This window comes from Meriones unguiculatus, assembly GCF_030254825.1.
Source record: "Meriones unguiculatus strain TT.TT164.6M chromosome X unlocalized genomic scaffold, Bangor_MerUng_6.1 ChrX_unordered_Scaffold_30, whole genome shotgun sequence".
NCBI classification, from domain to species: domain Eukaryota; kingdom Metazoa; phylum Chordata; class Mammalia; order Rodentia; family Muridae; genus Meriones; species Meriones unguiculatus.
The window spans coordinates 12412504-12430423 of NW_026843706.1; positions in this window are offsets into that span (position 1 = coordinate 12412504).

Below are 17920 nucleotides of genomic sequence, written 5' to 3' on the forward strand. Positions count from 1 at the left end.
TCTCCATGAATTGAAAATTTCTTCATTATTATGATCCTCTCCATTATCAGTCACTCTATATGGTCAATGCTTATCTAGAGTCACCTTCAGTTTGTCATCACATTCTTCATTATTGTAATTGTATGTTAGTAGTCCCAATAATAATTTTTCCGTCCGACAATTTTAACATCCATTAAACAATGGCTTCTGCTACAGAGTACCATCCCTTGAGCCAAACAGTGGCCACCTTCATCAGATCAGCTGCGCCTACTTACAAGAGACTATCCTCATTGATCCTGTTTATCACTGATGTTCCCTCACTGAGGGAGGGTATAGGAAAAGTCATTGGACCCTCATTTGAGATTTTAGAAATTCTTCCTAGCCACTTGTACACAATTCTGGTTTAATTGCACATGGTCTTGGAGTCTTGGTTGATGCTAGAATATACAGGCTGGGAAAGGTTGGTTGACAAGATTCTCTCTATGTCATTAGGGGGGATCCATCATTCAGTCTGGGTAAAACTTTCCAGTGCATCAGGTTTGGGATGTCCATGCTCCTATAAGCAATCCCTCACTCATGCTCTGTAAGACCAATTAATACCCCAGGGTGAAGCTTGGTGTAAACTGTACTTTGGTTTGTTGTTGAGGCATTATAAAGAGGGAATGGAAGTTATATAATCACTTGTGGAATCAGTTCTCTCCTACCCCTTTTATGTGGCTTCTGGGACTCTAACAAGTTGCAAGTCTTGGTGGCAAACATGTTTACATATTTACATGATCTTGTCAGCCTAATATGTTTATTTGTTTAAAAATTGCATGTGTGAAATGTGACATCCTAATAAAAAACTAAGAAAGTATAATTTAGCAGTGGCTATAGAGCTAATAAACAGGTAAACACCACACAAGACTACATAGAGTATTATGAGCAATGCATAACCTCACATGAAGTACAATCAACTTATATGATAAAGGAAGATTTTATGATAATTATTTTTCCTTTTTTACTATTCTTTAAAACAATTATTAATATTTTTATTCTGTGTGACACTGCTTAATTAATTAACTTTTATGTTTTTAGTGCTGAGCATCTTTTTAAAAATAATTTAAATATTTTCATTTTTATGTGCATTGGTGTTTTGCCTCCATGTATGTCTGTGTGAGGGCATCAGATCCCCTGGAGCTGGAGCTACAGACATTGTGAACTGCTATGTGGGTGCCGGGAATTGAACCAGGGTCCTCTGGAAGAGCAGCCAGTGCTCTTAACCCCTAAGCCACCTCTCCAGCCGTAGGATTTTTTTTTTTTTTTTCATAAAGGGTTCTCTGTGTAGCTTTAGCTGTCCTGGACTCACTTTGTAGAGCAGGCTGGCTTCAAAGTCACAGAGATCCTCCTGTCTCTGCCTCCCGAGTGCTGGGAATACAGGCATGTGCCACCATGCCCTACTCAGTGCTAAGGGATCTTAACCAGTGCCTGCACATGCTAGAGATACACTCTAGCTCTGAGCAACCCTCAACCAGCCTGAGTTGAAATTTTTCAACCAGTTTTAATTTTCAAACACAATTTGGATACATGGCTTCTTGAAGTTATTTTTGTTAATGTTGTTGTTTTGGTTCAGTTTGGAGACACAGTTTCATGTAACTCACGTTGGCCTTAAACTCACTATGTAGCCTTAAACTCACTATGTAACCAACCCTCCAGATCCTGTTGCTCCAAACAACCTTCCAAGTACTGAAATCACAGCTGTATTAAGTTTTGACAAATGCCTAACCTGTATGTCTACTACTACAAACAAGGTGTCAAACTTTTCTCAGGCTTCAGAAAACTTCCCATTCCATTTGCTATTCAGTCTTTTTCTCACCCAAGGTAGCCAGTATTCTAGTCAATAATTCTCATGATTATAAATTTGTTCTTCATTTTCTAGAATGTTCTGCAATTAAAATAAAAAAGAACATGCATCGTTTTTATCAGGATTCTTATTCTCAATATTGTGATTAATTTATTTTGTTTAATGTTTCAGTACTATATTGTGTGTGTGTGTGTGTGTGTGTGTGTGTGTGTGTGTGTGTTGATTCCATTTTTGGTGGATAGATCACATTTTGTTTAAACACTTGCCTGTAAGGAGGAATTGGTTTTGTTTGGTTCCATTTGGAAAGCTATGACCCTTTGCTGGTTTGAACAGGAATGTCCCTATAGGCTCATATATTTGAATGCTTAGTCACCAAGGTGTGGAACTGTTTGAAAGGATTAGAAACATTAGAAAGTGTAGCCTCCCTCGTTGGAGGAATTGTGTCATTGGGGGTGGGCTTTGAGGTTTCAAACCCCTGTCAGGCCCAGTCTTCCCTCCCCACTCCACCACCCTGCCTTTGTCTCTGCTTGAAGATCAGGTTGTAGCTTTCAGCCACTTCTCCAGCACCATGTCTGCCTACATGCTGCCATACTCTCTGCCATGGTGATAATGGAGTAAGCCTCTGAAACTGTAAACAAGCCCCAAATTAAATGGTTTCTTTTATAAGTTTTGCCTTAGGAATTGTGTCTCTTCACAGCAACAGAACAGTGACAAAGACAGAATTTGTTACCAGGGCGTGGGGTATTACTGGGACTGGCCTGGCCATGCTGCCTGTTAGTGTAATCTGGACTTTAGGACTTTGGATTTGGAAAGCAGCTGAATACTTTAAATGGGGCTTAATGGGCCATACTAGTAGGAGTGTGGAAGACAGTGTTCCTGAGAGCAACCTAGAATATGATGACCTGATTCAAGAGGTCTCAGAGAAGAAGAATAGTGTGTGAAGTTTGTCTCCGTATATTCAGTTCTTGATCGGTGTACTGGCAGAGAGCTGAGTAGTGGCTGGACTTTGTGGCATTTTTAGTCTTATGGTTCATTACTGGCCTCACATTTTGTAAACATTCACCTTCCTCACCTGCTGAATGATTTAATACAGATCTGACAGCCAATAGCTAGGCAGGAAATGGATGGCAGAGCTTCCAGGCAGGGAGAAGGTCTTGGAGAGAAGAAAGAGGAGTGGCAGATTCATAAGGGAGTGAAAGGATATGAAGGAGAGAGAGAGAGAGAGAGAGAGAGAGATATCTAGAGAGAGATAAAATCTAGCCATGTGGTGGGTCATGGGCTAGAATAATCAGGATGAACTGAGTGTCTGCCCAGATAAGGCCTAACCTTTTAAATATTAATAAGTCTCCATGTCTTTATTTAACCCTTGGTGGGTCCAATGAAGTCCACTATAAGTAAGTTAAGTAAATGACCTAGAGATCTTTCTAATGATATTTACATGAGGAACGTGGCTTCCCTCAGCTTTTGTCCAAAAAAGTCTGCCTGAGGCTAATTAAAGAGTTTTGGATTAATGGATTAGCAAATTTCAAGACAAGCCAGTGGGTTCTATGATTATTAGTAGCCACTCTTATACAGATCTAAAATGAAAAGGAGCAAGCCGAGCAAGAAAAAAATACAAAATACAAAATGTATTTTGAGCAGCAGGAAGAGTAATGGAGCTCAAATAACTGCTCAATAAGATAAAAAGTTTAAAGAAAGCTGGGCATGGTAGTGCATGCCTGTAATCCCAGCACTCTGGGAGGCAGAGGCAGGTGGATCTCTGTGAGTTCGAGGCCAGCCTGGTCTACAAGGTGAGTCCAGGACAGCCAAGCCTAAACAGAAAATTCCTGGCTTTAAAGAAAAGCCTGTAAAGAATTGTGTAGGTAATTTGATGGGAACTGCATTGAATCTGTAGATTGCTTTTGGTAAGACTGCTACTTTTACTATGTTAATCCTCCCAAGCCATGAGCATGGGAAATCTTTCCATCTTCTGATATCTTCTTCTATTTCTTCCTTCAGAGACTTGAAGTTTTTTTTCACACAAGTCTTTGACTTGCTTGGTTAGAGTTGCACCAAGGCACTCTGTGTCCTTTGTGGCTATTGTGAATGGTGTTGTCTCCCTAATTTCTTTCTCAGCCCTTTTGTCTTTTGTATATAGGAGGGCTACTGATTTTTTTTTTTAATTGATTTTGTAGCCAGCCACTTGGCTGAAGGTGTTTATCAGCTGTAGGAGTTCCTTGGTAGAAGTTTTGGGGTCACTCGCGTATACTATCATGTCCTCTGCAAACAGTGATACTTTGACTTCTTCCTTTCCGAACTGAATCCCCTTGATCTCTTTTAATTGTCTTATTGCTCTAGCAAGGACTTCAAGTACTATGTTAGAGAGATATGGAGAGAGTGGGCAGCCTTGACTTGTCCCTGATTTCAGTGGGATTTCCTTAAGTTTCTCTCCGTTTAGTTTGATGTTGGCTATAGGCTTGCTTTTTTAAAAGGCTATATTGCCTTTTACTATGTTTATGTAAGCACCTTGTATCCCTGGCCTCACCAGGACTTTAAACATAAATGAATGTTGGATTTTATCAAATGCTTTTTCAGCATCTAAGGAGATTATCATGTGGTCTTTTTCTTTCGGTTTGTTTATATGGTGGATTACATTGATAGATTTCTATATATTGAACCACCCCTGCATACTTGGGATGAAGCCTACTTGGTCATAATGGATGAGATCTTTGAAGTGTTCTTGGATTCAGTCTGTGAGTATTTTATTGAATATTTTTTGCATCAATGTTCATAAGAGAGATTGGACTGAAATTCTCTTTCTTTGTCGGGTCTTTGTGAGGTTTAGGTATCAAGCTGACAGTGGTTTCATAGAATGAGCCTCTGAAAGACTACCCAGCAGGGTATCAAAACGTATGCTGAGATCCATAGCCAAACTTTTTGCAGAGTGCAGGGAATTTTATGTAAGAAGGGGGAGATAGAAAGACCTGGAGGGAACAGGAGATCCACAAAGAGAGCAACAGAACCAAAAAGTCTGGGCACAGGGGCCTTTTCTGAGACTGATACTCCAAACAAGGGCCATGCATGGAGGTAACTCCTGCACAGAAGTAGCCCATGGCCTCTGAGTGTCCAAGAGGATTCCCCAATAATAAGAACAGGGACCATCTCTGACATGAAATCGTGGGCTGGCTCTTTGATCACCCCCACTTGAGGGGGGAGCAGCCTTACCAGTTCACAGAGGAAGACAAAGAAGCCAGTCCTGATGAGACCTGATATTGTAGGGTCAGATGGAAGGGGAGGAGGACCTCCCCTATCAGTGGACTGGGGGAGGGACATAGGAGAAGAAGAGGGAGGGAGGGTGGTATTGGAAGTGGATGGGGAGGGGACTACAGCTGGAATACAAAGTGAATAAACTGTAATTAATAAAAATAAAATTAAAAATAAATAAATTAAAGAAAAACCTGATGGTAAAGAGAATAAAGAGATTAGTGAACTCAGGGTAAAGACCCACCCAGCTAAGTTTTCAACTTGTAAAAAGGAATTTAAAAAGCTTAAGCAGTTTCTTTAGGTGTACAGATTTTAGTATGTTTATCCTATCCACTTAAAAGTGAGTATATTCCATGTGTGTCCTTCTGCTTCTTTGATACCCCACTCAGGATGATCTTTTCTAGTTCCCAACATTTGGCTGCAAATTTCATGACTTTCTTGTTTTTAATTGCTGAGTAGCATTCCATTGTGTAAACATGCCACAATTTCTGCAACCATTCCTCAACTTAGGGACGTCTGGGTTCTTTCCAGCCTCTGGCTATTGCAGATAAAGCTGCTACGAACGTGGTTGAGAAATGTCCTTGCTGTATGTTAAGCAAGAAGGAGGCCCCTGAGTAAGATGCTCAATCCTCATTCAGAAAGATAAATAGGATGGACATCAGGAGAAGGGGACAACAGGGAACCGGACAGGAGCCTACCACAGAGGGACTGATAATCCAACCAAGGACCATTCATGGAGATAACCTAGAGCCCCTGCATAGATGCAGCCCGTGGCAGTTCAGTGTCCAAGTAGGTTCCCTAGTAATGGAGACAGGGACTCTTTGATCACCTTCCCCTGAGGTGGATGCAGCCTTACCAGGCCACAGAAGAAGACAATGTAGCCATTCCTGATGAGAACTGATAGACTAGGATCTGATAGACTAGGATCAGAGGGAACGGGAGGAGGATCTCTTCTATCAGTGGACTTGGGGAGGGACATGCGTGGAGATGAGGGAGGGAAGGTGAAACTGGGAGGGGACTAGTAAGGGGGCTACAGTTTAGATACAAAGTGAATAAATAGCAATTAATAAAACAATAAATAAATTAAAAGATAAAAGTGAAGGAAACCGTCAACAACAGAAATGTGATGCAGGTGAACCTGAATAGAGGGACCATGTTCCAGCCACAGCAAGCAGCAGAACTTGGCAGCTTTGGCCAAATAATTCTGGGTTTAGAGTCAAGGACAGAAGAAAAAGTTTATGGAATCTCCCTCTGTGACTAAGGAAAACCACTAAGACCAGGCCTGTGTCAGGGGTGTCACTGCATGTAAGCCTAGAGAGACCATTATGTGAAGCTGTGAAGGTAAAGCCTTTCATTGAAAGCCTCAAGATGTTGGAGATGCCAGAGCCTTGAGATAACCACCAAGGAAGGCTGCTAACAGGGAGTGGAACCAGCCCAGGAGAAGAAGTGTGTTGCAGTCAACAAAGCTGAAAGGTGTTGGAGATCTAAGAGTGCTTTGACATCAGACATGGAGATGCAGAGTGTGCAGTCTGCTCTGCCTTTTTTCAGCCTTACTTTGATCCAGTATTTTCTCACTATGCTCCTTTCCTCCCCTTTGGAATGGTAATATATATTCTGTGCCATTCTATGTTGGAAGTATCTTAGTTGATTTTTTATTTTGGTTTTACAGGGGATTACACTTAAGAGATTGGCATGATTCTCAAAAGAGACTTAGAACTTTGGACTTTTTTATTTTTATTAATTACAATTTATTCACTTTGTATCCCCCTGTAGCTCCTTCCCCCTTTCCCTCCCAATCTCACCCTCCCTCCCTCTTCCTCACCTGTGCCCCTCCCACAGTCCACTGATAAGGGAGGTCCTCCTCCCCTTCCCTCTGATCCTAGTCTATCAGGTCTCATCAGGAGTGGCTGCATTGTCTTCCTCTGTGGCCTGGAAAGGCTGCTCCCCACTCAGGGCGAGTTGATCAAAAAGCAGGCCAATCAGTTCCTTTCAGAGACAGTCCCTGTCCTCATTACTAGAGAACTCACTTGGACACTGAACTGCCATGGGCTACCTCTGTGCAGGGGTTCCAGGCCATCTCCCTAAGTGGTCCTTGGCTGGAGTATCAGTTTCAGATAAGACTCCTGTGCCCAAACTTTTTGGATCTGTTGCTCTCCTTGTGGAGCTCCTGTCCTCTCCAGGTCTTACTATCTCCCAATTCTTTCATAAGATTCCCTACACTCTGCAAAATGTTTGGCTATGAGTCTCAGCATCTGCCTCGATATCCTGTAAGGTAGATCCTTTCAGAGGCCCTCTGTGGTAGGCTCCTGTCCTGTCCCCTGTTTTCTCCCTCCTCCAATGTCCATCCTATTGCCTTTCTGAATGGGAATTGAACATCTTAGCCAGAGTCCTCCTTCTTGATTAGCTTCCTTAGGTGTACAGATTTTAGTATGTTTATCCTACATTATATGTCTAATATCCACTTATGAGTAAGTATGTACCCTGTGAGTCTTTCTGCTTCTGGGATATCTCACTGAGTATGATCTTTTCCAGTTCCCACCATTTACCTGCAAATTTCATGACTTCCTTGTTTTTTATTACTGAGTAATATTCCATTGTGTAGATGTACCACAATTTCTGTATCCATTCCTCAACTGAGGGGCATCTGGGCTGTTTCCAGTTTCTGGCTATTACAAATAAAACTGCTACAAACATGGTTGAGCAAATGTCTGAACTTTGGACTTCTAAACAAGTGTTAAGTCTGTAAAAGATTATGGAAACTTTCGAAGTTGGACTGAAAGCATTTTGCATTATGATTTTGCTACAAGCCTATGGGGGCCAGGGAGTAGAATGTGGTGGTTTGAATACGAATGCCCCCTCCCAAAGGCTCATCTGTTTGAATACTTAGTCGCTAAAGAGTGGAACTGTGTAAGAGGATTAGAAAGATTAGGAGATGTGGCCTTATTGGAGGAGGTGTTTCACCGGGGTGGGCTTTAGAGTTTCAAAAGCCCAAGATCAGTCCAGCATCTCTCTCTTCCTGTTGCCTGTGGATCCATACCTAGACCTCTCAGCTACTTCTCCTGCACCCTGTATGCCTGCATGCTGCCATGTTTCCTGCCATGATGATAATGGAGTAAAACCCTGAAACTGTAAGCAAGCCCCCAATTGCATTCTTTCTTTTATAAGAGTTGCCTTGGTCAATGTGTCTCTTCACAGAAACAGAACAGTTGCTAGAATAGCCCTGCTATAAAAATCTTATACAAACTTTTGTGTAAATATTTCTGTAGATTATGTCCTCTTTTATTTTGGAGTACATATCTAAAAGCAGACTTTCTGGCATGTATGACTCGTGTGTATTTATTATCTCCATTTAAAATCTGTCTGCCTTTCACAAGATTTCTGGGAGATTTGTTTTCAGAATGATCACTGGAAGAATTTTGGGAACACTGTGCATGAGGGAGTGCAATTAGTAGGAAGTACAGAAAGAGGTGAGCTATGTACGACTCAGTCACCATAGTAATACAGTTTCCCAATAATGTAGAGAGATCTGGTGCTGACATGACCTTTCAGTATTGTCTTAAATTGAGGCAAAGGGCTAGTCGATATGCCCCTATCCTAGCTCATAATTAAACATAGGTTTCTCCTATAGAGATTAGACAACTGTGGTGCTGTGAATGAAAATGGCCTCCATAGACTCATAGAGAATGGCAATATTGGAGGTGTGACCCTTTTGGAGTAGGTGTGGCCTTGTTGAAGGAAGTGTGTCACTAAAGGGTGGACTTTGACGTTTCAGAAGCTCAAGCCAGGCCTTTTGGCTCTTTTCCTGCTGCCTGTGGATTCAGATATAGAACTCTCCAGCACCATGTCTGCCTGCATGGTGCCACACTTCCCACCACGATGATGAAGGATTAAACCTCTGAACTGATAGCCAGCCCCGATTAGATGTTTCCCCTTAGAAGAGTTGCTGTGGTCATAATGTCTTTTCACAGCAAACAAAACCATTACTAAGACAAGAACCTTGGGCTACTTCAAATTTTTCAATTAAAAAAAACAACAACAATATTTTAGGCTGTATCTGTGCCTTGGCGTTAGATAATTTCCCTAGCATGCATGTAGCCTGGTGTTCAATTCTTAGTACTGTCAAAATAAAATGTACCTTATTTTGTAAAATAAAGTTTGTCATATTTGATAAAAAAGTGTTGTAGTTATAGTTTCCCTTAAAATATAGCTTTAAGAAGAAATGCCTATATGAGAAATATAAGAATACATGGCTGGAGAAAAAGCTCAATGGTTAAGAGCACTATCTGATGCCCATGGAGAGGAACCAGGTTTGTTTCCCAGCATCCATCTCTTGTTTCACAGCCTTTTGTAACTTTAGTTCCAGGGCAGCTGTTGCTCTCTTATGACTTCTGTGAGCACTAGGCGTGCAAATGGTGTGCATACATACATGATGGCAAACACTCGTATGCATAAAATGAAGTAAATACAAGGAGAAATACAAGAACACTAACTGACGTATCAGGGATTATCTGGATTATAGTAAGATACAGTAAATTCCAGACAAATGTTACAAGAGATTAAATATGGTTTATGATAAAGAAGTCAGTCTCCTTAGAAAGTGTACTAACTCTAATAATGAGAGTTTAAAATAAGTGAGGCAAATTTTATAGTAGAAATAGATAAGTATATCATTGCATTTGGAGTCTTTTTGCCTCCTTTTCAGTAATCATTAGAATGAGTGTACAAACATCAATAAACATATGAAGAGTTGAAAGACAGTATTATCTACCAACATGGTATAACATAGCTAGAGAACACTCAATTAGACAATTGAATTAGTAGTCAAAAGTCTCTCAAAAATAAAATTCCAGTATCACTCAGCTTCAGTGAAATCTCTATCAAATACTAGAGGAAGAAATGATGCAACTCTGTACATAATTTCCCAAAAAAAAAAAAAAAACGAAGAGGAAAAAATGCTTTTCAACTCATTTCATAGGACCCTTATTACTCTGATCTGAGAGGCAGATAAAGACAGCACAAATATAAAAAGAAAAACCACAAGACCAGTATCTCTAATGAACTTTAGACACAAACCTCTCAAGAAAAAAAGTTAGTAAAGTGAACTCCAAAATATATAAAATAACTGTTCCTCATGTCTAAGTTGGATTTGTCTAGGTATACAAATTTGTTCTATATTTGAAAAAGCACTGCAATCCCTTAACATACAGAAAAACACACATGATTATATTAATTTGAGGCAAAAAATCTGTTAAAATTCAACAGCTGTTTATAATAAAAATGAAACTCTTTCCAGTTGGTAATAATTCACATTACATCATACTTCAAGGTGAAGAACAATGTTTTCTCCTTTCAGGTTGGCAAGCAAAGGATGCCAATTCTCATCTTTTTCAGTCTTCTGCCGCATAGCACTGGGAGTTCTAGCCACAGGGGAAAAAAGGCAAAAGATCCATGGACAACAAATACTTGTATGAAAAGATATTCCACACCATCATGGAAAGCAAGGTAAAACCTGCAGTAAGATGTTACTACTTGGCTGTCATAACAGCTGCAATAAAAATCAGTGATATAAATGCTGGCCAGGATGTTCAAAACTTTCTATCCTTGTGTTTTGCTTGTAGGACTATAAATTAGTTATGGTCACTGCCTCAGTCGATGATCCATTGCTGTGAAGAGACACCATGACCAAGGCAACTCATAAAGGAAAGCATTTCATTGGGAGCTGGCTTACAATTTCAGAGGATTAGTCCATTATCATCATGGCAGGCAGCACTGCAGCATGCACACAGACATGGTGCTGGAGAAGTAGCTGAGAGTTCTGCATCTGGATCCAAAGGCTGCAGGAAGAGAGTGACACTGGGCTTGGCTTGGGCCTCAAGCCCACTGCCAGTGACACATTTCCTCCAACAAGGCCACACTTCCTAATCCTTTCAAATATTGCCAATCCCTAAGCATTCAAATATATAAACTTACCGAGGCCATTCTTAGTCAAACCACCACGGTCACTCTGAAGAAGAACTTGGTACTTCCTATTAACACTAAATATATAGGGTTAACATTGTATAGTAACACTAGATGTAAGTATATAACTCTGAAACTGAGCTGTTGGATATTTATCTCCGAGAAATGGAGCCTTAAGAGGCTTTGTTTTCCATCTCTTAAAGTTTTCAATCGACTGCATGTGAGTGACCAACATTACGGGTAATCTGCTTCACCTGATTTAAATATTAATCATATCTACAAAATACTTTCACTTATACTTATAGATCAATGACTATTTGACGAGATAGCTGTGTGCCATACTCTAAGTGACACACAAAATTAAGCACCACAAACTAGAATGAAACAACGTCTGAGTTAGCTATTCTGAAACAACTTCTCTGTGTACTTTTTGGTACATATTGTCACCATCTGCACACCACACTTATCAGGTTACCCTGCACATACACACAGGAGTAGAAATGCCAAGCTCTTTTCTCTTTCATGGGTCAACATATTAAGGCAAATTTGGCCTTCCACAGCATGTTCTGACCTGGTAATTATCTTCCATATCTGGTTCACTGTGGACCTGATATTCACACCCCAAATTTTGTAGAACCCACTTCATAACCTTCCTTCACACTCAACAACCTCATTCCTTGCCATAAGAGCTTGATTTTATTTTCACCATTATTGACCACTTGCTATAAAAATCCTTTCTTTGTGGTTGTCCACCCTGCAGCAGCCGGCGCTCTGGAGAATTGTTAGATGGTTCTGAGGTCTCCTATCTTCTTCTTTCCTTACTTGCTGTCCAGGTCATCCTCCGGACAATGGAACACTCACTGGTTAGGTCAGCCATGGCTTATCTTCATTCAGCCTTTCAGCTGCTGATTGTGGGCAGATGGTACTGGCCCTCTCCCTTTCTTAAGATTAAGAGGAAGGGTCTGAGTTTTGAGAGGAGGCTTTTCCCCTCAAACTTTTCAGACAGTTTCTGATGTCTTTGGTGTTATGGGTAACTGGAAAGATAACAGGGAGAATGCAGTTTAGTTTGCAGGGAAAGGGTGGAGGAAGGATTATAAAATCAAGGGATTTATGGAGAGGTGTATGGCCTGAAGGTTGTGTTCTATGAGAGGACAGGGTAGAAGTGATGGGCCAAGGAAACCAGGAAAACAGGAGGAGAGCTTTAGATAGCTCATCACACCTTGATATTGTCCCTGGATCTGGTTGAGAGGGGAGTTTTCCTTTCCTTCCCTCCTTTGGTGTTTGGGGTCACTTTACGAATTTCTGTAATATGTGCTGTTCGTTTTCTTTTATATTCTCCATCTCTGCACTACCAAAGGGTCTGTCCCAGTCCTCCTGCCTTCATATATATATATATATATATATATATATATATATATATCTACACAGGCTAAGGGAGGCCACTCCCTTAGGCTTAGTTTGATTTGCAGCCATGCACCTAGCCAAGAGGGTTGTGGAGACTTAGCCATCACTGAATCTGGGGTGGGAGAAGGAAGCCGATGTTCATAGTATATTATTTTTCCTTTCCATGGGGTAGAAGGTATGTGGTACTCCAATACACTCTAGTTGGAGAAAGGGGTCATTTTTCAGTACCACTTGGGCTTCCCAACTGGTCTTCTATTTTCTTATCTACTTATATTCCAGTGAATTACATGGGATTGAGAAAATGGTTCATACAATCATCTTCTTTAGGCATCCTATTCAGTTCATGCTACTGTCATCCACCATTCATAACTACGTATTACTCATATGTCTTATCTAAAACTCATCCAAGATTAATATGACTATATTAAGCTTCTGTGGCGATATGAATCATCCCACTTCCTTCAAGATTACTCTTTGTTTAAGTTAATTAATGTGTGTGTGTGTGTGTCTGTGTGTGTGTGTGCGCGCGCGAGCGCGCCCGTGCACGCCACCGCACGCGCATGCTTGCGTGTATGTTTGTTTGAAGATAGCTTGTCAAAGTCACCTCTTTTCTTCTACCATGTGGATCCCAGGAATTGAACTCTGGTCCTCAAGCTTGATGGCAAGCACCTTTACTCACCAAGACATCTCACCTGCCTGAATCATCTCACTTCCAGCCTACAAACTGTTTTGTGCAGCCATGTATGGCTACTAACACAGAATTTTTCTATCCATTTACTTTTCTTTTGTCTTTAGGACCCACCTCCATTTTCTGCTGTCCAAGTTGTAGTCAGTGTCTTCCAGATGTCAGCAAATAATCTTGTTCCTCTAGCCATTGTTATTTTATTTCAAATATGTGGATTATGTTGATCTCAGTTGGTGAAATGTGGAGGTTAGGATTAAGAGTGTAGCGGCTGAGGCAGATACTCTTCTGCTGTAAGTCATGCTATAGAAAGCTACTACATAAAATGAATATATATTGGATCTTGGAGAGTGCCTTAAACATTTCTTTTCTGTTGCTATGATAAAATACACTGACAAAATGAACTTGTGGGAGAGAGGATTTTAGGTCCATCCTAGTGGAGAAATCAGTGTGTATTTTGAGAACAATGATAACATTGTATCTATAATCAGGTATGAAAGCATCTCCGTGCTCAACTGGCTTTTGCTATTCTTATACAGTTCAGAATCTCCTGTCTAGGGAATGGTGTCACCTACAGTGGGTGAATCTTCCCACTTCAATTAATATAATCAAGACAATGGCCCACAGACATGGCCACAGATAATCCCTCATTGAGACTCTCCTTCCCATGTGCTTCTAAATCGTGCAGGTTGACAATTAGCACTAAGCATCAGAAAGACCTCCATATGACCAAAAGTGGAAAGTAAATCATCTTTACATACAGATCATAGTGCATGCAAGAAATTCTTTCAATCTGAAGAAATTCTTTTAGAACTAACCATGGAGTTCAGCAAGATTATATAAGATCGACAGAAAATATCAATTATATTTTTACTTTATAATGAATATTTGGAAACTGATGGTAAATTTAAAAATCTACTCATTCTCTCTCTCTCTTTCTGTGTGTGTGTGTGTGTGTGTGTGTGTGTGTGTGTGTGTGTTTATGCACATGAACCTCAGTGTGCATGTGGAGGTCAGAGGACAACTTGCAGAATAGAGTTCTCTTCAGCTGTGTGGGTCTTAGAGGTTGAACTTAGCTCATCAGGCTTGGAAGCAAGTGTCTTTAACACACTGAGCCATCCTTCTGGCCCAAATTTATGGTGAATTTACAACAGCTTTAGCAAAAGTCAAATACTTAGGAATTAACCTGGTGCAATGCCTTGGACCGACCCAGTCGGGTCCCACAACAGGGGGAGATTCAGGGATTTGGATAGTCAGGAAGGCACGGGTTCGGTGATGACAGACAGACACAACACCAAGAAGGCTTTGAATCTGCTGCAATTTACTGAAGTCGTGCAAATAATTTTATAGTAATTACATAAAGAAACACTTTAAAGTTGGCATACTTCCCGGAACATTTAGACTTTTACCAAGAATACAAAGTTTACATTTTAACTCGAAAGTGTAACCAGGCATAGAGCAGTGTCCACAGAAAATCTTGGCCTAATAACTTTTTGATCAAAGCAGACAAAGGACACAAAACACAAAATTCATGCAGTTTCATTATTACTAACTAGTGAAGGGAAAAGTCAGGGGCTGTTACGGTCCTCTGAGCCAAGTCGGATACCTGCCAAAATCTTTCTCTGCATTGAAGTCTAAATACACCTTTTCTAACCATCCTCCCATCTGTCTTGCTAACGATTTACGATCCCCCTTAGAGATAAGGCACAAAGGGGGATGTGCTCGAGCCAGTCTGTCCATAAAACTCTTAGCATAATATAAAACCTGCTGACCTCCTATGTTTATCCATCTTCTTCCTGCTTTATCATAAACACCTGTGTATGGTAATGGTTCTGCAATAGTTCTGTACTTTCCCATGCTATCTTTCCCTAAAGGAGGAGCCCACTATTTTCCCTTAATCCTGTAATGCTTCCTCCCATGAATGACTGGAGTGGGAGTACCCAGAGCATTTATTTTGACAGATCCTGATGAAATATTTTCCTTAGAAAGACCTAAAGCTCTTGCTCTTTCATTACCTATAATGTCTGGATTTTCCACAAGCAGTTCCTGATACTGAATCTGATCCATTACTTCTCCTAAAATTTTATTTTTCTTCCACTCTATTCTTGCTAAAGCTTTTAATAATCTATCAGAAATGTGTTTCCTTTAATAGTTAATTGTGCTGTTCCAAGAATCATAGAGAAACAACAAAAAGCTCATTAATCCAACCCGGCAACCGAGGAAGTGTAGGAATCTCAGAGTATGTCTTTTTGGCTTAGGTGGCCAGGGGCGAATACTTTGGCAGAGACCTCCAGGGAGCTTATTCCCAAGGGAAAGTACCTCCCATCTAGCAGCACGACCATTGTCATGCTACACAGGCGATACTGGAGTTGGTGTGGCAGTTCCCCCCTTTTTTGTATTTAAGACACAACTCGAACACGACTTGCTTCACAGTGCGTATGGAATGGAGCAATAATCTAAAAAGACAAGGAAACAGGAGCACAACCAGTAAGCATAATAAAATTAGGACTCCTATTATGACTAAATATTGAGTCCAATTTAAAGAATTTAAATTTGTAATTCCCGACTCTAAATCAGAAGCTAAGGAACTCAAACTTGCTTCATCCAAATGAGCCTTGCTAATTGCTGCTATATTTTTCTGCAAACTATGTAAATCATGAGTAATATCCGTATCCTTCCAGACTCCTTGTAAATGATTTTTTTTTTTTACCTTTTCCCATTGGTCAGAAGCATTATATGGTAAAGGCGTAACACAAATATATGAGGAGGCAGCATGGCATCGAGTTCCCATTCTTGTCTTAATATTAACCATATCTTGCCCTAAAGCTAAAACTACTTCTTCTAAAGCATTTATCTTAGATTCCAGCTTTTTGTCTATAATAAACTGTTCTGAAAGAGCTAAGGAAATATTCTTATTCATCTCATTAACAAAGTTTGCTGTATGTATCTCTTATACTACAGCTTTATACTAAAGCTGTAGTAGAAATAGCAAAAGCAGACAAAATCGCAATTAGTGCTGAAATTCCTAATATAAGTGTTGCAACAAATCTCTTAGGCCTAATTAATTCACTTAACTTTTCTAAAACCTTTAAAGCAGTATTTTCATACCATTCTTCTTCCTGTAAATCAACAGGAAGCATAACATAAGCAGGCCTCTTAATTAAAATCATAACAGCAATGCTCATATCCAAACTAGAGTCAATACAATTAGTGACTCTGAAAGCTACAAAATGAATTTTATAAGAATTCCCAACATGAGTTATGTTAATTTGAGGAGCATATCCCATAAGAAGAGCAAAGGGATAAGCAACACATGCCCTGGCTGCCAATGGCACAGAGTTTTTCTCCTTAGGCTTTTTTTGTAAGATCATATTGGCACTAGCTGCCAATCCAAACAAGTCATAATGAGAAACTGTAGCATTAGTCTTAGGGTCTCTAGAGACCCAGATAGGTTTCACATAACCAGGTGAGAACCATCTTTGTACTTTTTGTCCAATTCCTGGAGGATTATATCCATTAAATTTATCTGAATTATTTTTTTTAAATATCCAGTATAATCATAATTACCGGAAGCAATTGAAAAATCCCAAACTTCCATATGGGTTCCTACAGGCACATGTTTAGCCGCAGCCTGAGGGAAGCCACATTCCAACCATTTGGGAGCACCTGTAAGGCTACCTTCCCAAAATTGATTTTTATCTCTAAATTTTTCCACACAAAGAGGTAGGGGCATAAAAGGAGCCTTTTCAAAGGTTTCATTGTAGTTAACATACCCCAAAGTAGAAATCTGAAGCTCCCACATTAACCTTTTACTATCTTTCCTTTTACCTTTAGCCGCCAAATCAGGAGCGTCTGTGAGAAAAGTTCGATAATTCATAGGCAAGCAACCATATGGTGGAGATCCCTTTAGAGCAATGCAGATAGGGAGTGAATTAGCTCTGCCCTCAAAACTTAACTAGGCTGAGTTATTTATTCTTCCCTCATAATCTTGGAACCCCCCGAGAAGCTCTGTGTCATTGGTTAGTACTTTTACATAATCTGGATCCATCCAACCCACAGGATGTATGAGGGGTGGTTTTAGTACATAAGCCCAATAACGTTTACTATGCACAACAGCAGTTTGACACATAAGTAATGATAATACAGCAAGAAATATAAATTCAGGAGTCTTTGGCTTTTGCTGAGTCTTTACCAATTCTTCCGTTGCTTTCATTAGGTGTTTCAGTTGTGTCCAGTTGTATCATCTTCTTGGGAGTCAGCGAGAGTTTCCTGTTTTAATACTGGATTTGGTAGATTTACATAAGGCAACAACAGCAATTGAGCTATTCTTTGTCCTTTATGCAGTTGTATAGTTTCCTTTAATGCCTTTACCATTACTTTTATTTCTCCTTGAAAATCTGAGTCTATTACCCCAGGCAGAACCTCAGAGTTTCTTTTATAATTTGAGCTTCGGCTGATAATTAACCCAACCGTGCCTTGAGGTAAAGTCCCTAGGACGGAGGTGGAGATTAAGGTTACTCCATCCCATGATGAGAGGATTATATCTTTATTTACTGAGAGGTCCAGACCAGCACTTCCTGGAGTGGCTCTAGGCAAATCATGGATAGTAAATTCTGGAGCCTCAGGATTGAGTAAACTCTTTGGTTCACATTTTTTTTCCTCTCTTTTTGCTTTGGGGCTGAGAGGTTGCCTCTCATTTGGCTTTTTGTCTTGTCCTCTGACTTCTCCTCCTTTTCTCCTGTCAGAGAAATTCCATCCTTGTGGAACTTGGATTTGCACTCATTTTTCCAATGTTTCCCCTTTTTACATCG